The sequence below is a fragment of the Passer montanus genome, unplaced genomic scaffold, assembly GCF_014805655.1.
Source record: "Passer montanus isolate IOZ18808 unplaced genomic scaffold, ASM1480565v1 scaffold114, whole genome shotgun sequence".
Classification (NCBI taxonomy): domain Eukaryota; kingdom Metazoa; phylum Chordata; class Aves; order Passeriformes; family Passeridae; genus Passer; species Passer montanus.
Genome location: NW_024358058.1, coordinates 1,656,226 through 1,680,801, shown reverse-complemented (window position 1 = coordinate 1,680,801; position 24,576 = coordinate 1,656,226). Strand labels below are relative to the sequence as shown.

The 24,576-nt window shown below is 56.3% G+C and overlaps 1 protein-coding gene across 3 annotated transcripts in view; it reads left to right on the top strand.

Annotated features, from left to right (window-relative positions):
• The first annotated feature begins 17,157 nt into the window (after positions 1-17,157).
• LINGO3 (leucine rich repeat and Ig domain containing 3) overlaps positions 17,158-24,576 on the top strand; it is a 28,240-nt gene continuing 20,821 nt past the window's right edge. For 2 of the 3 annotated variants that reach the window (XM_039696824.1, XM_039696822.1), the window contains exon 1: positions 17,158-17,672. The gene's annotated coding sequence lies outside the window, so the exon portion shown is untranslated. Of the gene's footprint in view, positions 17,673-18,596; positions 18,617-24,576 lie in introns of those variants that run through there. The other variant, XM_039696823.1, reaches the window with a different exon arrangement.

Sequence of the window (24,576 nt, the reverse complement as noted above, 5' to 3'; positions counted from 1 at the left end):
GAGGAGGAGGAGTGGGATGATGGCCCTTCGGTGGGTGAAGGCTCAGTCTGGAGAGGTGCCCTGTCACCCGAGGGTGGCACTGGCTGTTGGTGGCCTCAGGGGTGTCACCACTGAGCTGCTCAAAATGCTGGGTGCACGTGAGCCGTGACCCTTTCCAGAAGGATGGGACTGGTACATCCCAGAAATGCAGGTTTGGGGCTGAAAGGTTGTTTGGGGACATTTACTGGGGCTGTGCCATGGGATGGGATCTGTGCAATGCTTTGGGGACTTTTGGCCCCTCGCCAAGTCTGGGTGAAGCAGGGTAGGGATGGAGAGTCTGTCCTGCCCAATCCATGAAGTCCCTCTGAGCATCCCTTCCCTCCTTCTCCCATTTCTGTTCTTCCTTCCTGGCCTGTGGTGATTTTTGCCTGTTTTCCCCTGCAGTGTGAGGAGATGGAGCACAGGTGGTGCAGCCCCCTTGGTTTGGTGTTGGAGGGTGCCAGGAGCAGCCTGGTGGAGCAGATTCTTGAATTCTGGTTGGATGGAGATGCACTGAGCCCTCCTTGGTCTTTTCATTTCCAGGTGTGAAAAACCCCTTCACTCTCCTGTGAAAATTTTAAAATTTCAATAAAGGATAATAGGAGACAAAGACAATAAATGATGATGGGGTGCATCTTGGCACTTAGCCAAGAGCACACTGTTACCTTTGGGGATACCCCTTAAATGCCTTTTCCATCAGCCTGTTGCATATTCATAGACCCTTATGCATAGTAAACTTTCCCTAAATGAGTTTACATGTTCCAAGAACTCTTTAGTGTATCTTCTTCTTGGGTCCACCATTTAAGTGTGAGTGCATTCCTTAGTTGTGGTTTTAGTCCATTCTTATCAGCCCCAGTTTGGGCCTTGGTCCTGTTGTCTTCAGACAGTGAGTGCTGATGGTTGGCAGATCTGTACAGGTCTCCTCATCCTGTGTTCATTGGATGTTATCCTACCCAAGCAGGCATTTTAACACAAGCACACTGACATCGGCTATTTCACTAACCTTAATTAACAACAGAAATAAGAACTATATCTTTATAACAAAGTTACTTTAACATTACATATATAAAAGCCATTTTAATATTTGTGAAAAGCCAATGTTATAATATGTATCTGTAACACAGGGAAAGGCTGTGGGATGTGCCCAGCTGGTTCTCTGCTGCCCCTGGGCACAGCCCTGAATATCATCCAAGCCCAGATTTTGTGTTTCCCCCTCACCCTTTCCCTCAGCTCCTGCTGAGGAGCAATTCCCTCCCTCCGCTGTTGGAACCCAGGGCACAGGGAATGTTTCTCTTCCTGTCCTGGGAAGTCCTGACCCCCAGGAGAACTCTGCTTTTAATCTTCATCCATGGAGAAAGCTTCCAAGACTTTGGGATGAATTGGAATCTATGAGTGTGTGAAATAGATAACAATACATTTTATCACAGGCTGAAAAACTTAGAGTTTTGGGTTTTTAGTATGGGGGTAGATAGGAACAAGATGGAGGATTTGGGGCATTGTCTGAGCTTCTTTTTCTTCATCTGCTCCATTTTCTGCTGTGTTGGGAGCACAGTGATTGGTTAGAAAGAACAGCAATGCAGATGCTGTGTGGACAGACAAATAATTTTAGAAAGGTAGAAATAAAATACAATCTAAGAATGCATTTTAAATATTTAAATTTATTTTTATTTAAATTTTATTTACAATATTTAAAATAGTTTTAAAAGACCATGAATCTGCGTGTCTTGTGACTTTTTGGTGCCTTCTCTTTGTACATTGTTATATTCATGTTTTCTGAAAAATCCCTTTGTTTAGGATTTTTCTCCTGGGAAGCTAAGAAGCCTCAAAAAAAAAATAAAAGGAAAACAGATCTCATTTGTTTCTTCTGTGTTTTGTTGTTTTGGAATGTGTTTGGAGATTGTTTATCCAACAGGTGCTTGTTTCATTAATTTCTGCTGTGAGTTATTTTGATTCAATAGCCAGCCAGTGCCAAGCTCTGTCAGGACTCTAAAGAGAGTTACGAGTTTTTTATTATCTTTTTAGCATTCTGTAAGTATCCTTTCTGTATTCTTTAGTATAGTTTAGTATTCTTTAATATAATATAGTATCATATCATAATAAATTAACCTTCTAAAAACATGGACTCAAATTCATCATTCCTTTCTACCATGAGGGCACCCCACAAATACAGTGTACGCTAAGTCTGGTGTGTAGACAGTGTGCAGAACTGCTGATAAAAGAAAAATAAGCAGCAACCTGAACACAAAAAAAACCCCAAAAAATCCCATTCATCTCTCAATCCTGGCACAGAACGTTTTAGGGGTCTCCCTATCAGGGGATCCATGGGGGGGTTCCACACTGCACCTCTGCACCCTCTGGAAATGTTCAGTCGCTGCCAGGCCGCGCTTTTCCAGGCCCTGTTCCACAGAATGACCAGGTTGGAAGAAACCTTCACGGTCATCAAGTCCAACCCATGCCCTAAACACCTCAACTAAACCCTGGGGTGGGGACGGGGGGTGGCAGGGGCGTCCCTTGGGGCTGGGGCTCGTTAATATTTTCTCCTCCTTGGGCTGCTGGCTCTGTGCCCTGGCCAGAGCCTAGCTAGGCCTGAGCCGTGGATTAGGCAGTCGTCTTTTGAACACATTCCCCTGGCCCTCCTGCAGCCCAGAGGGGTTGGGATGGTGGGAACCCTGCAGGCTGTGGGTCCCTGAGCTGAGCTCTGCACCCTGCTGACCCCCAGGGCCTGTTTGGTGGCTCTGGGGGTGACACCAAGGCTGGCCCCATGTCCTTGGCAAGGGCCACCAAAGAGCCAGGCAGGTGCTGTGGTCCCGGGTTCGCTATGGTCGGGATGACCCCAAGCCAGCCTGATGGTCAAAGAAAGAGTTGGAGTTCTTCATTTGTGGTTCTCAAGGTCGTTTATTGTTGCTTATCTAAGATGTTTTTTCTCCAGCCCGCCACAGGCCTGTCTGGCAGGTCGGTTCGAGGCACACTACGCACCTCCCGAGCTGGTGCTATCTTTTATACTAAAAACGTATACTATGTTTACAGTTATTTTCCAATACCTATCACCTATGTTAGCCAGTGACTTTCTACTGTAAACCAATCTGTGAGTGCCAACATTATCCTGAACATCGATCCCAGGGAGAAGAAAGAAGAAGGACAGGGCAGGCCCAAATCCCTCCATCTTGGACCCCCAAACCCCCCTGTACATAGTTCCAAAATTTTCCCTTCACCCCGTGCTTATTACTACTGTGCTACTTAAACTTCTGTGACCTGTGACTCTTCATACGAGGTCTGTAATTTCTCCCAGGGGCTAAGATTGAATCCCCAAGTGTTTTTTGCCTTCTGCCAGGGCTTGTCAGCCCGCTGCCAGGGGCCCAAGCCATCCAGGTCACCCAGAGGGGTGTCCTGGGTTCCGACACTGTGGCAGGATGGGAAGGAGGGAGAGAGAAATTGAGGGGTTAATGCCACGTTTGGGGGATGAGGAGATGAGTGGGGACCTTGAGGGAGCCGGAGGGATGAGCAAAGGTGACCCTGACAGTCGGGAGCAGCGAGGACACGCGGCCCAAACAGCCTGCAAAGGGCTCAGACCTGTGCTGGGGGAGCTGTGTGGGAAACAAATGGCTTAATTGAGGCGAAAACGATCATAATTAGCATGAACAAATCCAATTAGAAGCCGGGGGCGGGTTACCCTGGGCCTGGCATGGGCAGCAGGGAGGGCTGGGGGTCCCAGGGCTGGGACAGGGGGTGGCAGGGGGTCCCCAGGGCTGGGGCTCGTTAGCATCTTCTCCTCCTCGGGCTGCTGGCTCTGTGCCCTGGCCAGAGCCTAATTAGGCTGGAGCGAGGGATTAGGCAGGCTGTGCTCAGCCAGGGGGAGCAGCAATCGCTGCTGCTGTCAAGGCCGGTAATGGAGAGGGGCAGGAGCCCCATTCCAACCCTGCCCCAGGGCTGGAAAGAGCATTTTGCTCTTTCCTATGAGGAGCAGAGCGCAAACTGCTCCAGTCTGTCCTTTCAGGTGACTGCTGTGGGAGGGGGACATGCTCAGCTGGAGCCCTGGCATGATGGAAATAGTGAGGTTAAATATTAACTGCAAGATCTGATGTTACAGCAGGAATTTCTTTCCTAGCAACAGACATTCAAAGTGTTCATTTCCAGCAAAATCATCTTTATGGGTCACGATTTTAGTTACAAAATTTTCTCCTGTTTTGGGAAAATGTGAAACCACAACACTTGTCACTGGGTTTCTCTTTGCTGTTCAGTCTCCTGCCCCTCCAGGAGTTATTCCTGGAGGAATAATTCAAATATTAATAAAATTCTTAATTTTATTTTGTTTAACTTTATTTATCAAATAAAGTTATTCCTAGAGGAATAACTCAAATGCCCCCTTCCAGCAGTGAGGGGCAGGCCCTGAGCACCCCCTGAACCCAACCCCTCTCTCTTCCAGCCCCACCTTCTGTTCCCAACTGCTCCCACAGTGTGGAAAGCAAAGCAGGAGCGTGGGAATCTCTGTGCCTGGTGTGGTCCCAGTAAAACCAGTAGAGCCACCAGCAGGAGGAGCAGGCAGGTGCTTCTGCCATTCCTCAAAAGCTTTGGGGGAACTCCATCCTCGCGGGACTGGGTTATTTGGAGTCTCTCTGTGTGTCCTGCTCAGCCTCTCGTGGTGATCCAACCCCTCCCGGTGCTGTCACCTGTGTGAGGCTCCTGCCTGCAGCTGGTGACAGCTCCCAGTGATAATCCTGGCTTTATCTTCCCCTGTGACAGCAGCAGGAATGAGGCAATGCTGTGATGTGTCCCCAGGGAGCCCAGTACCAGCCCCAGCCCGTGGGGAGCTCCAGCTGCCCCAAACCCAGATGGTTTTACAGCTGCAGGGGACAAACATCTGTCCCCACATCTGCTCATCTCCCAAAGTTACATGGATTCAGGGTGAGGTGCCCAGCCCTGGTGCCTGGGGGATGATGTTGGGCCTTTCTGGGGACACAGCACGGGGGTGGGCAGGGACAGGGCAGGTGCTGGCTCTGCTTTGCTCAGGGATGCACAGGGAGGGACCTGCCCCATCTCTGGAGTTGCCCTTTGGGGTTTTGCACATGCCAGGGAGGGAGTTGCATCAGGGCTGACCCTGCTCCCTGTGGATTATCTGCATCTGGGAGCCCAAAGATGCCTTGGACCAGTTAAGCAGCGTTTTACCCCTGAGGAGGGCTCCAGCAACTGGGAGCAGATGGTGACAGCAGTGACAGAGCACTCTGGCCATCCCCAGCATCTCCGGACATGGAACCACCCCCTCAGAGGTGCACACTTCCCAGCCCAGATATTTTTGGATGCTGTGAATGTTGACGTTTTCCACAGGCTCTGAGCCCATATTTGTGTTGCTGCCCTTGTTGGCATCTCCGAGCTGTTGGTCACAGTTGGGTGGCAGGGAGGAACTGGTGCTACAGCAGATGCCACGGCTGGGCTGGCGTCCAGCTGAGGCCTGGAGATTCATTATGTGTCACACTGTGGGAAAAATGAGGGAAAATGGATGGAAAAATGAAGGAAAAGTGGTATCCAGCAGGCCAGACCCCCCTGCAAACAATCCTGTTGAGCAGAGCTGGGAGCTGAGCTGTGCCTCTCTCCCAGTGCCTTTCCAGCTCAAGCCCAGGGAAAGCTCTTGGAAGCACAGCTGGGAAGGGCAGCATTAACATGCACATACATTAGGTGTGACTCACAAAGCAGAGTCATTTTCAGGTCTGATTATCCTCAGCCCTGCGCTCCCCAAAACTCGCTGGTTTTGTTCATATTTCATTTAAAGATGCTGCAAGATATTAGCTTAGAAAAATGGGAGGTGACAGGAGAGCCTGGGAGCTATGGATGGTTCCCATCCCCACCCCACAGAGGGAAGGAGGGATGAGGTCAGTGCCAGTGAGTCGAGCTGCTGGTGCCAATGTGTGACCTCCTGGTATCTGTGCCCTCAAGGGGCTTCAGGTGGGGGGTGCAGAGGAGCCCCCAGGGGTCAAGGATGGGCCAGTCTGAAGAAAGGTTATTTATGAGAGTATGTAGTGACAGGGGAATGGTTTTAAACTGAAAGAGAGAAAGTTTAGATGGGATATTGGGCAGGAATTGTTCCCTGGCAGGGTGGGCAGGCCCTGGCTTGGGGTGCCCAGAGCAGCTGTGGCTGCCCCTGGATCCCTGGCAGTGCCCAAGGCCAGGCTGGGCAGGGCTGGGAGCAGCCTGGGACAGTGGGAGGAGTCCCTGCCATGACAGGAGTGGAACAAGATGATCTTAAAAGTCCCCTCCCACCCAAAGCATTCCATGATTGCACTGAGTTTCTTGGCTCTGGATCTGCCTGCAGGGGAAGAGGCACCTGTGGCTGGTTCGGGACACCAAAAAGGGTGGGAGTGTAGATTGTCACCTGTCCCCTCCTTGCTGTGACACTTCCTTCTCCCCAGGGATCTTCCTGTGGAAGCTGTGGATGCTTTTCTACCCACAGCAGGTGACTCGTGCTCCTGCTGTGTCCCCAGATCCCAGCCCTGGGAAGGGGAGAGCCAGGGAAGGGGAGAGGCTGCAGGTCACTGCTCTGTCCCCAAGGGACCCTGGCTAGCTCAGCATCACCCCCTTGATGCCATTGCTGCTTCCAGGAGCTCCCAGCACCTGCCCCATCCCTGCAGAGCTCAGTGGGCACTGCTGGGACCTCAGGGACTGCTGACAATTGACCAGAGATGTGGCATTTAGTGACATGGGTGGGCATGGCAGTGGTTGGACTCGATGATGTCAAAGGAGTTTTCCAACCTTTCAGATTCTGTGACTTCCAGCTCCATCACCAAAAATGCCTTATCAGGAGCAGCCCCCAGCTAAGGAAGCTTTGTGCCCACACCAGCCATGGAACCGTCCTGGTTTGAATCTTCTGCTGCACTTTCCAGCCAGGCCCCTCCCAGGCTCCAGGGTCTCCAAGAGAGGAAAGGAATCCAAGGACCATCTCGTTCATCAGCAGCAAAGAGCAACTCCTCCCACCTGGCTTCAGGTTTTTAATGCAGCTCCCAGCAGAGGCAGAGTGTGATCTGCTGACACCACCCCAGCCCTCCCACGCCCCCAGGGAAGGAGGGGGCTCCTCTTTTGCTGCTTTCACTCAGGAGTGAGTTCTGTCCTTGGCTGTATCTCACTGGGGGACCAAAGGCCAGGAGCTTTGCACAAAGGATTGAAACAATCCCATTCCTGATGTTGATCAGTCGTGGAAGCTCCTACATGGGAAGGGACCCTCAGGGATCATCAGCCCAGCCCCTGTCCCTGCACAGCCACCCCAACAGCCCCACCCTGAGCAGCCCTGAGAGCTCCTGGAGCTCTGGCAGCCTTGGGGCCGGGACCATTCCCTGGGCAGCCTGGGCAGTGCCAGCACCCTCGGGGGCAAGAGCCTTGCCCTGAGCTCCATGCCAAGCCCTGCCACAGCTCCAGCCCTTCCTGGCCTCCTGTGTCCATCCCTGAGCAGAGATTGGAGCTGCCCCTGAGGACACTTCATCTCCCAGGAGAGGCTACAACAAAGCCCTGTGGCAGCTGAATGACCTGAGGGATCTTTTTGGTCACCAGAACTTTGTAAATAAATGTCCAGGTGCTGCCTCAAGAGAACAGAATTGCTGGGGCTGAGCAGGAGCTCTTGTGGGAATGTTGGAGGTTCAGAGTCACTGTGGCATCTCTACCCTGTTTTGGCCGACCCTGCTCCTCCTGAGACTTGGAAAATCTCCCCAGAACTGTGGAAAAATGAGAGATTCCACTCTGGGCCGTGCCCATGGGGCCAGGACCATTCCCTGTTCAGTGCCCAACCTCCTCTGGGGGGGGTGAACCTTTCCCGGGTGTCCGGGAAGCCAAGGGGTGTCTCGGGGCTGGGGATTTCATCCTGGGCTTGAAGAGGCTGAGGTGCACACGAGGGCTGGGGGAGAGAGCAGCCCCCATGCATTCCCCTCCATGCAGGCAGCCCAGAGCAGATGTCCTCCCACCAGCCGTGCATCATTCATGCAAGAGTGCTCCCTATCTGATAAATCATGTTGGAGAGACAAGACACAATGGGGCTTTTAATTATAGAAACAATTAGCAAGGATTAATGACAGCGGTGGTGTGACGGTGTTGTTACTCCTGAAGTTTAACGAAGTTAAACAGTTTTTGTCAGATGTGGGGGGCACTGAGGTGCTGCCTTGGTGTTGGATGCACCTCAGCACCCACCTCTCATCCTCTCAGTGAGAGACACTTGGGGGCTTCCAGGGGCTTCAGTGGGTGAAGCCTTGGGGAGGTTTTGGGAAGGGACCAGGCTGAGTGAGGGGATGTTCATGAGGGGACACCAGGTGGAGCAGAGCCTGGAGGTGGCCCAGGCCCCATGAGGGGGAGCAGGGACAGCTCAGCTCAATGTCACCAGCCCGTGGCCAATGTGGATGTGTCCCCCAGGCTCCTGTGATCTGAGCAGAGGTGCTGCTCCCCACAAACACCTTCAACACCCAGGGTGCCCCTGATAGCACAGCTCCAGCACCAGCATCTCTGCACCCTTCAGAGCCAAGGATTGGATTCTCACTAACCATGGCATGGTTTGGGTTGGAAAGGACATTAGAGATCATCCCATTCCACCCATACCATGGCCAAGGACACCTTCTGCTACCCCAGGGTGCTCCAAGCCCGGTGTCCAGCCTGGCCTTGGACACTTCCAGAGTCCAGGGGTAGACACAGCTGCTCTGGACAACCTGTGCCTCCCCACCCCCAGCATACAAAATTCCCACCTGCTTCCCAGACTCAGAAAAACTCCCCAAAACCCCTTTTCTGCTTCCCAGCAGCTCCATGAGCTGATCTTGGGGCTGGGATCCAAGTTTAATCTGTTTAGAAGACACCACCAGAGCCGATGGCTTGGGAAAGCACAAAAGTCAGCAGCAGCTTCCCTTTGCCTGCAGCCTTGGCTGTTCCCCACAGAGGAGGCTGGAACAGCCCACAGGGAGCAGGGACACAAACATGGAGTGACAGGAGGACAACAGACACGTTGGGGTCGCCGGGGTGGCCGGAGCTGTCAGCAGAGGTGAGGTGGCACAAGCTATGCCAGCCTGGAGCCTCGAGCTGCCCTTCCTCCTCCCTCCTCTGTGGGATGCTGGGGTGGGGTACTCGGGGGGATGCTTGGGTAGTGCAGGTGAGGCTGGGGGCTGGCAGGGGCTGCTGCAAGGGTTGGGCTGCTGGGAGGGGAGAGCTTTGGCCTGAGGGTGATGCCTTGTGAAGGCTGAGCTAGAACAGGCTAGACAGAGCTAAAGAGTAAAGTAGGGATTTATTAGGAAGCCTCAATTGATCCACCTTGGGCAGCACAAGAGCCCAGCCAGGGCTACGGCCAAGATGAACCAAAATGGTCACAAAATGACAACCAGTCACAGGGTCTCTCACTTTTATAAGTTCTGGTCCATTTACATATTGGAGTTCATTGTCCAATTACAGCCTCAGCCCATGCAGCGTCCCCTCCTGTTTGTTTTTCTCTCTTCAGCCCAGGTTGTTTGTGCTCTGGGGCCTGAGATTTGGATCATCTGTCCTTGGTCCCCAGCTAGAGCAGGAATTGTTTTGTCTCCCTGCTCTGTGCAGAGAGCTCACCATCCCCTGATGTGAAGCCCAGACCCACACACTAAAGCAGCACAGAATGTGAAAATAGAAAAGCTCAAACCTGAGGCATCAAGGGAGCTGAGTCTGTCTCTCCTTGCTGAATGCCCCTGGTACCTGCCCCACACCAGGACCCCGTGCTGGGAGCTGGGCTCGGGGCCGCTGGGAGCACCCTCTGCTCTGCAGCACCCCAACCCTGTGCTCAGGCCTTTCCCAGGAGGACCCCAAGGTCTGGGTCAGGAGTTACCCCAGGGCAGAGCAGAGAAACTGGAGCAGTCCAAGGGCAACACTGAATTCCACATGGCTCAGGGGTGGAGCAGGGACAGGACAGACAGACTGGACCACGCTTGGCCCAGGTGCCTCAATCCTGGCCAGTTCCCCCAGCACGGCCTGGAAATTGTGTTCCCAGTGTTCCTGCCTGCTGGGGGATGGCTGGTGGGGAAGGTTTCCCAGTCCAGGCTGTCTCCTGCTGGATTAATAATTCACAGGGTGAGGCAGGGCAGTGACCTCCACCCCTCTCACATTTCCAAGGAGCTGCTGCTGGAATGATAAGCAGGGACAGGATGATGCTTGGGCGCTGCTGCCCATCCTGCCAAGGCCATGGGGTGCAGGGAGATGCACCAGGAGAGCATCTCTGGATCCCTGTGCCAGGTACAGTTTCTTGTTTCCAAACAGTTTTTTCTTCCATGGAGGACGTGGGCGGATTTGTTGCCTGTTGAAGTGAGACACTAATAATGCTGGCTGGGTGCCAGGCCTGTTCTCACCTCCAGCACTGACAGCTCCCCGAAATCCTCCTGCCAGCCCCATTCCATGACAGTCCCCCAACCCCAGAGCCCCAGATGGGGATGTGGGAACAGCCAGGAGTGCCCAGAGCCCAGCCCTGAGTGTCTCCTGCAGCCCCTGAGGCTGCCAGAGGGGCTGGAATTGCAGGCCTGGCAGCTGCCAGCCTGAGCCAATTCCCACAGCACCCAACTGCAGAAATTCCTTCATGCTCCAGAGCCACATCCAGCCACATTCAATCCCGTTCAGCATCAGGGCAGCCAGAGCATTCCAGGACCTGCTCCTAGTCCCCACAGAGGGCACAAGGAATGAGGGTTCTTCTGGCAGGCAAAACACCTCCAGCACTGTGGAGCTTCAGAAGAGACTCTCAATATCTGGCAACAGCTGGATTCCCTAGGGGAGAAACCATCATATTCATCCTGGTGTTGACCAAAGTCCCTGGAGGCTTTGGAACCATGGAACCACTGAAAAGATCTGTGAGATCACTGAGTCCAGCAATTAATGATGATCCAGCAAATTTGAAGCTGTTTCCTGCGAACACATTTCCTGTTTAAAACATTTCCCTACCCATGCCAGCCTCCCCGTCCAAGCTCTTGGATGGGCAGGGAAATTAATAATGTGTTCAGCCAGGAAAAGTTTCCCAAGTCTTCCTGGTTACTGAAGGATTCATCAGTGATCCTCCCTCCCAAATTAGACCTTGTAGACCCCCCCCAGCTGATGAATCAGCTCTGCCATCACTGCATCCCAGCATAATTTGTCTTTCAACCTAACAGCTCCCATCCCACTCCAAGGACGTGGAGCAAGAATAGGCAGAAAAGAAAAAAAAAACAGGACCCTGTGCTGGACTGAGGAGGGCAGGAAAAGATGGGGACAGGGGAGTTTCTTCCTTTGCTGTTTGAGTTCATATTCTGGACATGGTCCATGTGAGGACAGGGAAGAAGCAGAATTTTGGGGATTGGCACCTCCTTGGCTCAGCATGGCCCTGAAGCAGGAAAGGAACTGGGAAGGGCGCATCCCTCAAAAGAGAGAGCACAGCAGAGGAAGAGAAAACCTTGAGAGCCTCCAGCAGGCCAAGAGACAGTGTGTTGTCACCACTGTCACTGCCAGCTACACCTGGGCACAGGTAAGGGGCTGGGCAGCTCCTGCTGGGAGGTCACTGTGCCCACACTGCGGTGCGGGTGCTCTTCTCCAGTTTGGTGCTGTGGGTCCCTTCCTTCCCAACAAGGGAACAATCCTGGTGGTGACTGGGATTGCACTGAGCCATGCACAACAAGCGGCAGCTTTTTTTCCCAAGACAACACCCTGAGGAGTGACTGGTGGGTCAGACACGCTGCCAGCTGGGAGAGAACCACCAGGAGAGGCTGAGGGGGATGTCCCTGGCTGGTGGCCGCAGTGAGATCCCTCCTGCCCTGAGTCCAGCGAGCCATTCCTGAGCCACCCCTAGGTGAGAACCTGGCCAGAGACAGGCACAGATTCGGGGGTTTCAGGTGCAATGCTGCTCAGATTCCCTGGGGACAAGGGGCTTTGACTATTCCACAATGGCCCCATCCCTGAGCAGCTCCCAGAGCTGGGAGCTGATGAGACCAACTGATGAATGGAGGGGATTAGAACGTGCTCTGTCTGCGGGTCGCGGTGACACAGGGACGCGGGGACACGGGGACATTTCCATCTGGAAGGTGCAAATGCCGTGTTTGCCGTCCGCGGCACCGCAGTGCCTGGAATTCTAATCGCTCTAATGGTATTTGAAAAGGAGCTGGGAGCTGCTGGAGGGATTCGATGCCGCTCGCAGATAAAGGCAGGAGGGAGGGCGAGGCAGACGGGGGTGGCAGCGCGTTCCTTGCGCACGCTGCGCCGGAGGGATCGTGGGCTGGATTCCATCAGGAGCAATTTCCTCGCGGGGAGGCGGCGGAGCGGCCGCCCCCAGCTCCCCCAGGTGGGAGAGCGCTGGGATCCCACCGGGAACGGCAGCACATGGATCCATCCTTGAGCTTGTTCAGGGATGGGGAGGCGATCTGGGACCTGATTTACCTGGCAAATTACCTGGCAAAAAAACTGATTCTCATCTGTGCGGCTGGAGGAGACTGAGGGGAGGCTCCTGGGGGCTGCAGCAGGAGGCGATCTGGGACCTGAGACAGGAATTACCTGGCAAAAAAACTGATTCTCATCTGTGCGGCTGGAGGAGACTGAGGGGAGGCTCCTGGGGGCTGCAGCTCCTGCCCAGGGCAGGCAGAGGGGCAGGGGCTGAGCTCTGCTCTGGGCCAGGGCCAGGAGCCCACCAAGGGCTGGAGCTGTGGCAGGGCTTGGCATGGAGCTCAGGGCAAGGCTCTTGCCCCCGAGGGTGCTGGCACTGCCCAGGCTGCCCAGGGAATGGTCCCGGCCCCAAGGCTGCCAGAGCTCCAGGAGCGTTTGGACAGCGCTGCCAGGGCTGCTCAGGGTGGGGCTGTTGGGGTGGCTGTGCAGGGACAGGGGCTGCCCTGAGCATCCCTGGGGGTCCCTTCCAGCTCAGGATATCCTGGAATTTATTCCCCACAGCTGATGATTTATTCCCTTGACCAGTGGGGCCAGCTCCCATCCTGGCAGCCCCGTGGTTTCTGTTTGCCCTGCTAATCCAGGAAGGTGCTGCAGGTTCCAGGATCCACTGACAGAGGAGCAGCTGCCAGCCCCGGTTTCTCCTCCCCCATGTGATCCCTGGCTCCACACCAGGGTTTGCTGCTGCTGCCCAGCCCTGTCCAGCCAGGCAGGATGGCAGAGCCACCTGTGTCCCCAAGGGCCCCCTGCCGAGCTGAGAACAGCCTGGGGACAGTGCAGTGACGGGGTTGGGGGAGTCCCTGGGGTGGGAAAGTCTCATGTTGGGACCCCTTCTCGACCCAAAAGCAGTGGGGAGCAGAACATTTCAGGCTCCAAATGCAGCTGCCCCAGGCTGCCTGAGCTCAGGGGTTTTGGGGATCAGCTGGCTGGGCTGTGGGGTGCACTCTACAGATGATCACCTCAGATTTTATCCCCAACACTTTTCCCTTATTGTCCACTTATTGCTATCTTATTTTTATCAGAGTTGGGGTATGCTTGGCACGATTGTGGGGCATCCTGGTGTGGATGGGCAGGACAATCACAGAATGAGCTGGAAGGGACCCTCAGGGATGCTCAGGGCAGCCCCTGTCCCTGCACAGCCACCCCAACAGCCCCACCCTGAGCAGCCCTGGCAGCGCTGTCCAAACGCTCCTGGAGCTCTGGCAGCCTTGGGGCCGGGACCATTCCCTGGGCAGCCTGGGCAGTGCCAGCACCCTCGGGGGCAAGAGCCTTGCCCTGAGCTCCATGCCAAGCCCTGCCACAGCTCCAGCCCTTGGTGCGCTCCTGGCCCTCTCCCAGAGCAGAGCTCAGCCCCTGCCCCTCTGCCTGCCCTGGGCAGGAGCTGCAGCCCCCAGGAGCCTCCCCTCAGTCTCCTGTGCTCCAGCTGAACGAGCCAAGGGCCCTCAGCCGCTCCTCACATGGCTTCCCCTCAAGCCCTTCCTCATCTCCCTTGCCCTCCTTTGGACACTCACTAATGGCTCAGTATCTTTCTTTTTTGGGCACTCAACCCTCGGCCGTGGGCTCTGCAGGGCCAGGCAGCCCTGGAGGGTGACACAAGCTCCATGTCTGGCAGTGCCCAGCTCCATGACCACGGACAGAGGAGGGGTCTGGGTGCTGTGCAAGTCCCCCTGATCCCCAGCAAAGGGATGGCCTTGGAAATGGGACCTGGGATGGCCTAATTTGTGCAGCAGGGGAAATGCAGCCTGTGCTGGGAAACCAGAGATAATTTGCTTTATCCTCCTCTGAGCGGGGAAATGTTAGGCTGGGTTTGAGGGCTGCTGTGCCTGCAAAGCTCCTGCTGAAGCCAGCTGGGGTTGGATGGTTCTGCAAATCCGGCCCTTAAAAAAGGGAGGAAATCCTCCTTTGGTGGAGTTTGTCACCTTGGGGTGACTTTAGTGCCAGAGGGACGCCTGGACCCAGAGATGAGGCCTCACTTAGGGGCTGCAGTGGGAGGAAGGGCAGGTGAGGACCCCAGCACTGCTGCCACTTGAAGTCCAGGCAGTGAGAGAGGGGAAAGGTTCCTTTCCCACCTGCTTGGATGAAAACCCTCCACCTGATGGTGCTTCTGCCTGGCACAGCTCAGAACAGCAGGTTCCTGGCCAAAGAAACTTCCATTGTTATTACCAAATATTTATTAACAGTAACTGGGCTTAGTCACGGGCTCAGGCTGTGTGTGCAGAGCAGGGCCACCCGCCCAGGGCTCTGGCAGGGAACACGAGTGGGACTGTCCCCCCTCAGGGGTTCCTACTCAGAATGAACCGATCTAAAGTGCAGATGTGGAGACTTTGGGGTCAGGGCAGAGAGGGCTGGAGGAAATGGGCTTTGGAGGGGGAACAAGAGGGTTTGCAGGGGAACCACCCCAGCTCCGTGCACAGCAGGTCACAGATGTCACTTGTGGTGTGGCAGCCCCTCTTCCCTGTGTCCTCCAAACCCCACAGTGGGGCTGTGCCCCCAGCTTCCATGCTTGAGTCCTCCAGGATGGAGGGGACAGCACAGGGCAGTGTCCCTGGGGCACAGTGCCCTCCAGCTGTGCAATGTCACCCTCCAGTGATGTTTGGGGCACTGCAAAGCTCTGGCCAGCACAGAAAAAAACCCAGCTCAGCCCTGGGGGTGAGTCCTGGGGATGGTGCTGTCCCCAGTCCCTGTGCTCAGGGGCATTTGGGGCTGGGGGCTCGGGGCTGCCAAGCCAGGATTAGCTCCCTGGCACCCTCGTGGCATCAGCCCAGCACCAAAGTGGGCTCCCCAAAACCCAAATTCTGTAGGACAACGTGGAGTGGGAGCATCCAGCTGGCTCCTTCGAGGAGTCCATCGAGGTTCCCATTAGGCAGAATTAATGGGCAGCAGGAGCCTGCTCTCATCACGTGGCTCCCACTGCTGCATCCTGAATGGGGACAAAAACCTCTCGGGCTGTCACTGGAGCTGGCAGCGCTGGAATGCTGCATTCAGGCTGGCAGGGGACCAGCGTGGCCCGCGGCAGGAGGGGCTGGCAGGGACCCTGCAGGCAGGGAGAGGCTCTGGATCAGCAGGGAAAGATCCCTCACTTCACCACAGAGGGCGAATTGGGGGCAAAAGGGACTTTACTTCTCACTTTGTTGGAATTAATTTTTCCCCTTGGCACGTTTCAGTCAAAAACTCTTTGAGATTTTGAGCGTGTGCCAGAGCAGCTGTGATTTTTTTATTTCTCTCACACTTTTTTTTTTCCCTAAATCATTTTGCTGAGTCTGTGTGAAAATGCCCCAGAAAGCAGCAAAACTTGTCAAGACACTCCCAAGAGCTGGCTCACTTGGAACAGCACCTCCAAAGGCAGGGACCCTCCCTGGAGCATGGGCAGCCTCAGGGTCCTGCCACTTCTGTGTGTCCCCCCAAAGTGGGGCACAGTTGGACTGGGTGGTCTTGAAGGTCTCTTCCCACCATGATGATGATATGATTCTGTGATATTTGTGTTCCCAGCTGGCACCCAGGTGCCCCATTCATCCCAATCCTGATGCTCAGCAAGATTTTGGAGGGTTTTGCTGGTTTATGGGCTCCCATCCTCACTTCTGGGGATGCTACTTTTGTTTAGGGCCAGGCTCTTGGGACCAAGGTGACATGTGGGGGTAAAGCTCCCTAAGGAGGGGCCTGGGTCCAATCTCAGCACCCCAAATGCCACAGCCCCTGGCAGGGACCTCCTCCCAACCTGTCCCTGGCTCCTGGCCTAAGATCCCTTTGGATTTATGCTCATATTGAAGCCAATTTGAATTAATTGGAGCACGAGACCAAGGGCCCCATGGGATTCTCCAATGTCCAGTGACGGACTCTGGCTTGGGGAAGCAGAACTGGTCAGCTCAGCCTGGTGCTTTTCCTCCACAGCTTTGTCCTGCTCCTTCCTCAAAGCCCAAAATGATGCCAGAGGGGCATTGGAGTTAATGGGTGGGAGAGAGAGCCCAGAGGGGGAGCAGGGCAGAGCCAAAACCCACAGCCCAGGCTGGAACCACAACCTGCCTGTTCCCTTACCCAAGTTTGTACCTTGGTTTCCCCCAAAATAAAATAATGGCAGGTCGGGCATGGTAAGACAGAAATAACTTGATTTTCTGGTGAGGTGCTTGGGGAGGGGACAAGGACAAAGCAGCCTGCTCCAGCCTGGGGCTCTCCCAGATCCCCCAGTGCATTTGTCAGCAGTCTGCAAAATCCCCTCTAACCCTGGCCAGCAGGCAGGAGAGCATCTTCCACCAGCAAAATCAGCTCCCAGCACCGGGATGGGGAGCTGTGTGGAAGCAGCAGCAATTCCCCCCATCCTTGATTAAAACAGCGCAGCCTGCGGGGCCAGGGTGGGGGGGACGCTGCTTAATTGACTTTGTGCTTTTGATACAGCAGCTTAATAACTGTGTTCAAATTAGCCAGAATCACCTTTCCATCCTGGGGAATGGAAATGAGACGTGGATTGCTCCGGCACACCCTCCCCCCACGCCGGCCTCTTAAAAATCCATCCCCAACTAAACCGGCCGCGATTTTCATGCTTGGATTTTTCATCTTTTCCTAAGGAGATAAGTTGATATTGTTTAAAACAGCAACGAAATTCCTTCCCAGCCACATAAATCTCCTGGTTTTAACCACAGATCCAGGGCTGAGGCTGGGGATGAAGCTCAAATGGGAAAGCCCGAGCTGCGTGTGCCTGCAATGAAATTATAAATCCACATCCCGGAGCAAGCGAGCAGCAGGAGGCACCAGGAACCTCCATCAGCAGAAGCGCTGGGCTGCAGCAAGGGATGGGAATTGGGAGTGGAACCGACAAGGCTGGGAGAGCTGTTGGCATTTCTCCTGACAAAATCCTGCACAAACGGCGCCAGTCCAGGTGAAAGCACGGCGTTGGACCCGCCTGGCGTTCAGTGCTGAGCCCCGTTCCTTCCCCCTGAGCTCTGCCCTCAGCTTCCTCAGCTGTAAAGTGAAGAAGATGCTGCCAAACCCTGCTTGAAAAGCGCTGTCAGACGCAGCAAATGTCACCCAATGGCTCAGGTGGTGCTTGGTCAGCTGGCACACAGCACATCAAGGGCACAGGACACTGCATCAGCTGCCCACTGAGGCCAGGGACCAGCAAGGCTAAGGCCAGCCTGGACCACTGATGAGTGGAGAGGAGCAACAATTCCACCCTGCAAGTCAGAGCCAAGGAGGGAATTGGCCTCTGCCATCCTCAAAGCCCAATTAAGAAAACCACCACAGCTCAGGAGGCTTCAGCAGGAGCAAGAGGAGAACTCCAAGGAGGAATAGCAATGGTGAGTGCTGTCCCCATGGGGGATGGGGATGCTGCTGGGGGGCTCCAGGTCATTGTTCCGTGAGCCTGGCATCTCCCTGGCACTGCTGCAGGGGACAGTGGTGCCCAGTGTGGGGGCACAAAGGCAGGAGCCCTGCTTGGGCTGGGGGCTGCATTCATTCCTGGGGTCACGGCTCTGTTTGTGCCCTGATTGCCCCAACTTCCCAAGGGATGGAGGGGAAATGGCTGGTTCACCCACAACCACCTCCAGTGCAGAGGGAGCTCAGGGTGAGGTGGCCCCCAGACCCTGTCCTGGGGCAAGCAGGGGCATGCAAACAGGGTGTCATGGGGATGGGGTGAGAGGGTGTCTGGGGGTGCTGCTGTGGGGCTGAGGGACCAAAGGCAGGGTGGCAGGTGGGTACCTGTGGGTGCTGGCATGGAGGAAGCCCAGGCAGGGCAGTGTGGGGGTACCGAGGTGTGCGGAGTGGGGCTGGGGGAGCCGAGGCACGGTGGTCGGGGTACCCCACGGTGCTGGCATGGGGTTGTGTACCCCAGGCAGGGTGGTCAGGGGCACCCCACAGTGCTGGCATGAGGTTCTGTACCCCAGGCAGGGTGGTCCCCACGGTGCTGGCATGGGGTTGTGTACCCCAGGCAGGGTGGTCGGGGGTACCCCACGGTGCTGGCATGAGGTTGTGTATCCCAGGCAGGGTGGTCCCCATGGTGCTGGCATGGGGTCGGGGACCTCAACAAGGGCACTCCGAGGCTTGGGCACCCCAGGCTGCCCGGGGGAACCCCTCCCCTTTGCTCACGGCTGCGCGGGGAGGAGACCCCCGTGCCCTTCCCTGCGTTCCTCCGGGGCTGTGCCCGTTCTCCGCCCGGGGCCGCGCATCGCCCCCGGCCCCGTCCCTCCCCCGGCCGGGCGGGGGGCGCGGGGGGCGGCTCCGCGCACGCAGCGGCAGCCGAGCGGTGAGTGCGGGGTCCCGGGGCCGGGGAGGGTCGTGCCGAGGCGCACACGTGGCGCCGGGGGGCGGCCGCCGAGCCCCCGCCGCCCCTGGGGACACGCAGCCTCCCTCCATCCCTCCCTCCATCCCTCCCTCCTTCGGCTCCCCGCCGGCGGCTCGGGGGGGCTGCCCGGCTGTGCCCACCGCCCGCGGCCGCCAGGCCCCTCCGCAGCCCCCGGCCGTGCCCGGGGAGGGGGCTCGGCACGGCGGGCGGCGCTGGTGGCCCCGGGCAGGGTCGCACCGGGGGTGGCGGCGGTGTCGCCTCGGCGCCGGGTCCTGCCCGCCCCTGCTCCGCTCCATCCCCCGGCGCTCCCGGGGGTCCGGTACCCGCAGTGCCCCCCCCGGTTTGGGCTGGGGCCGCCGCTCGCAGCCCCTTTGCCGGCACAGCCGAGCGGCTCCGAGCATCGCCGGGCGTCGGGAAAGCTTTTCCCGTCTCCTCTCGCTCGTGTTTCCCCCCGGGCGCTGCGGGTCCTCACTCCTCGCCACCCCAGGGCCCTTCCTGCCTCTTCCCCCGAGCATCCCGGATTTTAGGCGGATTCTCCTGTCGAAAATTCCGAGGGTTGGTTTAGCCGCGGATGTTACCGGGTTGTGTTTCTCGGGGAAATGGAGCAGGCAGCAAGCGCAGCATTCCTGGCTCCTATTGCCGTGCTGGAATAGCAGCCTTTGCCTCTTCCCACTCTCCATCCAGAGTACTTTTGTGCCAGTTCCTTAATCCACTTGCAAAGTGGATTTGAGCTAAAACCTGACAAAAGGTGCTCCAATTCCCGCGGCGGTTGCAGAGGAGCAGCTGCTTTTTCTGTTCCTACCCTGAGATGAGGTTTTTGGGAAGGAGAAAAGAGCAACCAGGAAGGCAGGAGAAGGCAGAGTGCCTGTGAAATAGATGGAGAGTGGAGCCGTGCCGGGCTCTGCAGCCTGGCAGCACCCAGAGCACAAAGCCAGCCCTGGGAGTGAGGAGCACTGGAGCCAGGGCAGCTGGAGAGGGAAGTGACCAGGACTGGGGATGTTTGGTGGCCTGGGGAACATCAGCCCGGGCCTAGCAGAGCTCCTGGCTGCTGCTTGGTTTTGTGGATGGTCTCTCATGCACTCTCACCCTGCCTGGGGATGTGCAGCCTGCAGGAGGGAGACCCCAAATCCCAGCAGCAGCCCCAAAGCAGGGGTGTCACCATGGGAAAAGCCTCATCCAGGCAGGGAAAGTTCCTGCAACCCTCTCAGTCAAAACATGAGGCATTAAAACCAAAAAGCCTTCCAAGAGCAGAGTTGCCCAGCAGTGATGTGGTCTTGTATGTGTTAAAATCCCAAATGCAGGTGGTGAACCCTGCCATAACCCTTTGGGAAGCACGGGGCCCTTGGGGTTGCTCTGCACCCCAAAGCTCCATCACCCCTTGGAGGAAGGAGATGGGATAAAATCCCAGCACCCTGGGGCATGGCAGACAACGTGGTGCACATCCTTTAAATGGGAGAATAATTGAAGATGAGTGGGGGAGCTGTCAGCTGGGCAGCCTGGGGCTGATCTGGTTTAATTTTGCACTGATGTTTTTATCACCAGTGGTTCTGTGGCACTCACAGAGCGGAGGCAACAGAGCTGCTGCCTCTGGCTGCTGGAGGACAGGTGGAGCTGGATGGGTTATGGCCAGAGCAGCTTGGAGAGGTGATTTTTGGTCCACCCAAGATTTCTTGCGGTTTTCACATTGCAAAAACCCCACTTGGATGTCTGCAGCCTTTCCCAAAGCTCTTGGGTTGTGGGCTGATTTTGGGGGAAGCTGCTCTCCAGTGCCCATCCTGCAAAATAGCTGGAGGAGCACCCCGAGAGCAGGGAGCAGCAGGCAAAGCAGCTTCAGGAAAGAGTTGGCTTAAAAATCAGTCGATTTTGCTTTTATCCTGCCCTGTTGGAGGAGGGAGCAGGAGGAACAGGGGCTGGGTTGTGTTTCACCTGTCCAGGGCATTTATGCTGAGGGTGGGATGTGGCTGTGCTGGGCAGAGCTGGGACACATCCTAGGCTCAGCCTTTCCTGCCAGGCTCAGCCTTTCTGGGGGATGCACTTTTGCTGATCCGTGGCTGAAGATAGCAGGGCCAGGGGCTTTTTTCCTATTTTGTAGTGTTTAGAGCTAAGGAATGTCTGCTTTTATTAGCTGTGCTAATCCTGCCTCACCAGAGAACTCATGCCTGGCTCCAAGGCCCAAACCTAATCCCTGCTCTTCCCTCCTGGGCCCGAATTAAACACTGGACTCACAGCCCAGCAGCACAGATGGACTCGGCGCCGGCTGCACTCAGCCTTTAAAGGTTTCCAATCCATGTGTTTGGGATGGATTTTTCCCAACTCCTGGCTGTCATATCTCTCCTGTTTCCCCCTCCCAGCATCCCACCAGGGAGCAGGTGGCTCCTCTTCTCTCCGTGAGGAGCCAGAGCTGCCATAAGGCAGGAGGAGTTGGGCTGCTCCGGCAGCTCGGAGCCGCGTCGCTGCCGCGTTCCCATCCCCGGGATGGGGATGTGGAAGAGGGAGAGGGGTGTTGGAAGCCCTGGGAATAACGCTGGGAATGTGCAGCACGTGGCCGGGCGCGCTGTGCGGGGGCAGCGGCGATTCCCGTGCCGCCGGTGCGTGTGGGCAGCCCGGGGGGACTCCTGTCACCAGCAACATCCCCCCACGTCCCCAAAGGCACAGCTGCAGGGAGGGGAAGTGGGAGCCAAGTGAGGCCATCCCTGGGCTTGTCCCCAGTGGCACTGATTTGCCACAAGGCTCCAAAACCCTTCTGTGTGTGTGCCGTGCCTCAGTTTCCCTGGCTGTAGGGGTTGTGGTGTGGAGCCTGGCTTTGGAGGGTGGCACAGACCCTCAGGCAGCCAAACTCCTGCTGGCCATGGTGGGATTGTGTGAGCAGGCAGAGGGAGGATCAGGGAGCATCCTGCAAGGTGTCTCCAGTCCATGGGGCTGCAGGGAGGGTGGGAGGTGCTGCCTGAGCCCAAAGGGCCTCTCTGGGAGTCCTGGAAAAGCCCCAGAACAAACAGGTGAGGGCAGAAGTGATCAGTGAGAGGAGATGAAAAGCAATAAATCCCATGAGAACGCTTGGAAAAGCTGCTGAGAGCCACAGTGGCTGTGGAAGGAAACAGAGTGGGCTTTGGGCACCCTCGGCTGACTTTTCTGTTTGTGAAGTTTTTATAGGGTTTGCCTTGAAGGACAAAGCAGCTGCTTCCACAAGGAAGCTCAGGGCTTGTGGGAGCAGGGATGCAGCAGTGGCTGCAGTGGCCAGAGCCTTGCCCAGCCATTGGCAATGGAATGTGCTGGATTCTCCTTCGGATCCCATTTGAGCTGTGGTGTTTGGGGCTGGAGCTGGAACCCCACGGTGCCCCAGGTCTGTGGGGTGCCAGAGGTGGGGGCTGAGGCTGGGCAGGATGGGGGGCAAAGTGGGGAAATGGCTCTGGTGGTGGGAGAGCAGAGCCCTCCCCAGGCCCAGGCAGGAGCTGCCATTCCCTCTTTTCCATGTACAATGGGCAAGCTGAGGACAGCACCAAATTCACCCCAGAACAACCAAACAGCAGAGATTGGGATGGAGAATTTGGGCAAACAGAAACAGCTTTACCAGGGATGGGTCAAAAACAAAGCACAGAGGGTCTGGGCTGTGATCCCCAGGCTGCTGTGGTGCCTTGGCATCCACGTGGGCACCCAAAGGCTGGGGCAGCCAGGGGGCAGAGGCAGGATCCATCTCTCTGAGCGTGCCCTCCTCCTTCCTCTGCCTCAGCCCAGCTCTTCCCTTGCTTCCCTGCCTTCCTCCCCCTGAATTTTTCATGCCACCACGAGCTTGGCTGCAGCTTGCAGCCCCATCCATCAGGAGGGTTTGGTTTTCAAAGCTGTCCCAGCTCTGCCCAGCTCAGATCTGGAGCGCCAGGCCTCCTTGTTCAGCTCCCGATGTGCCAACCAAAATAGCAGCGGCCACATACTGGAGTGGAGAGGAACAAGTGTTACTGGGAATTAAAATGACAGATCTCAGCATCAAGGTCTCCGAGGGTTTGTGCTTTATTAAGCAACAGTGAGTTCATGGGAAAGGACTTTGACTCAGAGCACCGGTTGTGTCTACAAGAAAAGAGAACCAGGGACTATATTTAGGCTCAGGCTGGGGTGGGGAGCCAGGGCCAGGCACCGAGGGAGGGGAGCTGGGCATCCTCAGCTCCGTGGGGATGAGCCCTGGCCCTGCAGAGCAGAGTGGGGAGCAGGAGGTGGGCACAGCTCAGCTTTGGGATCATGGAATCCCCAAGGTTTGGGTTGGGAGGGACCTTAAAACCCATCCAGCCATGGGCAGGGACACCTCCCACTGTCCCAGGCTGCTCCCAGCCCTGCCCAGCCTGGCCTTGGGCACTGCCAGGGATGCAGGGGCAGCCACAGCTGCTCTGGGCACCCCAAGCCAGGGCCTGCCCACCCTCCCAGGGAAGGTGCTGCAGAGGAACAGCCCTGTGCAAGGGGGTGCTTGGGGGTCCTGCACCCCCAGCCCCACATCAGCCATGGCCAGGGGGGTGTGGAGTGGCTGGGAGAGCTCCTCTGAGCAGGATTCACCCTGGCTGGGACTTGTACAACATCCACTGTACAGGGAAAAGGGGGACCACGGCCCTGCTGTGTGGTCCTCACGTGGCTCCCTCTCCCTTAAATGTGGTTTCCTGCTGATTGGGGTGATTTAACAGATCAATGTTTTCTCTTCTTGCCTCAGGGTCTGCCTCTTCCCACCGCCCCCTCCTATTAAAAATTCATTGTTTTCTCCCAGATACTGTTGCTAGAGTGAGACAGGGAGAATAAAGGAAGTTCTTGGAATGGAGAAGAGAAAATATTCAGTGGGAAGGGAATTGAGGAAAAATTTAAACCAAATATTGTCCCTCGCTGGGTGTGTTTGAGCCTGAGTGCTCTCCCTGTCATATCACAGGACCCTGATGTTCCCAGAGAGTTTAGTGGGAACTGGGGGTACTTTGGGTGCTGGGGATGGTCCTGCTCCTGCCAGGGAGGTGGTGAAGTGTCACAGCACATGTCACAGTTGAGACAGCCACATGATGATACACAGAGTACCAGCAGACAACTTCAGAAGGGTTCAACCCGTACAGAGTAAAATCACATCACTTCAGAGGGCTGCAAGCATCTGCCCTTCTTGTTCTTTAGCCCATCCTCGTGTCCGTGCATTGCACCTGTGTGTCCCTTGTGTGATTGCTCAGCACACCCGGGCACTCCATGGCCCTTGCTGTCAGTGCTGCTCACCTGCTTTTCACAGCTGGACCCACTGGGGATGAGGCTGGGCCAGCCCCACTCCCACTTACCCCAAAGTGTGTCCCTGCAGTGAAGCGCTGCTGGTTTCAGAGCTGGGAGTGGGGGACATCGTGGCTGTTGCACCCAGCAAATCCCAGCAGGCACGGGAGGGAAGAAGGAGCAGGAGCAGTGGGGGCTGTGCCTGATCTCCAACTCAGGTCCCATCCTCGGCATCTCCAGAAAGCTGCCCCAGGCCTTGACTGCTTCTGCTCTCAATTTGGCAGCTGTTTCAGTGCAGGAGGATGAGGGGGTTTGTCTGTAGGCTGGAGTAGCCAGGGGGGTGGTGGTGGCTGCTCTGTGGGATCAGCTCCCCTGAGCACCCGGAGCTGTGGCTGTGACACAGAGCTGCTAGGCCAGGTGCCACCAGCAGGGATGGAGCATGGACTAAGGGGATTCAGGCGGCCTTGGGAAGTTTCTTTTCCATCTTCTGAAGCCTCCTGAGCACAGTCCTCACTGTGCTCCTCACAGGACAGCAGCAGCAGGGGTTTGCAGGGCAGGGGAGCTAAAGGGGCTCTCCCTGATCATCCCAACTCCCTCAGCCACACTCCGTGGTGGAACACCTCACCTCAGGTGAGAGGATTTGTTTTCCCTCAGGAAATGATGCCTCAGGTTTTGGCTTTTCTGTTTTTCAGATTCTGTGCTGCTTTAGT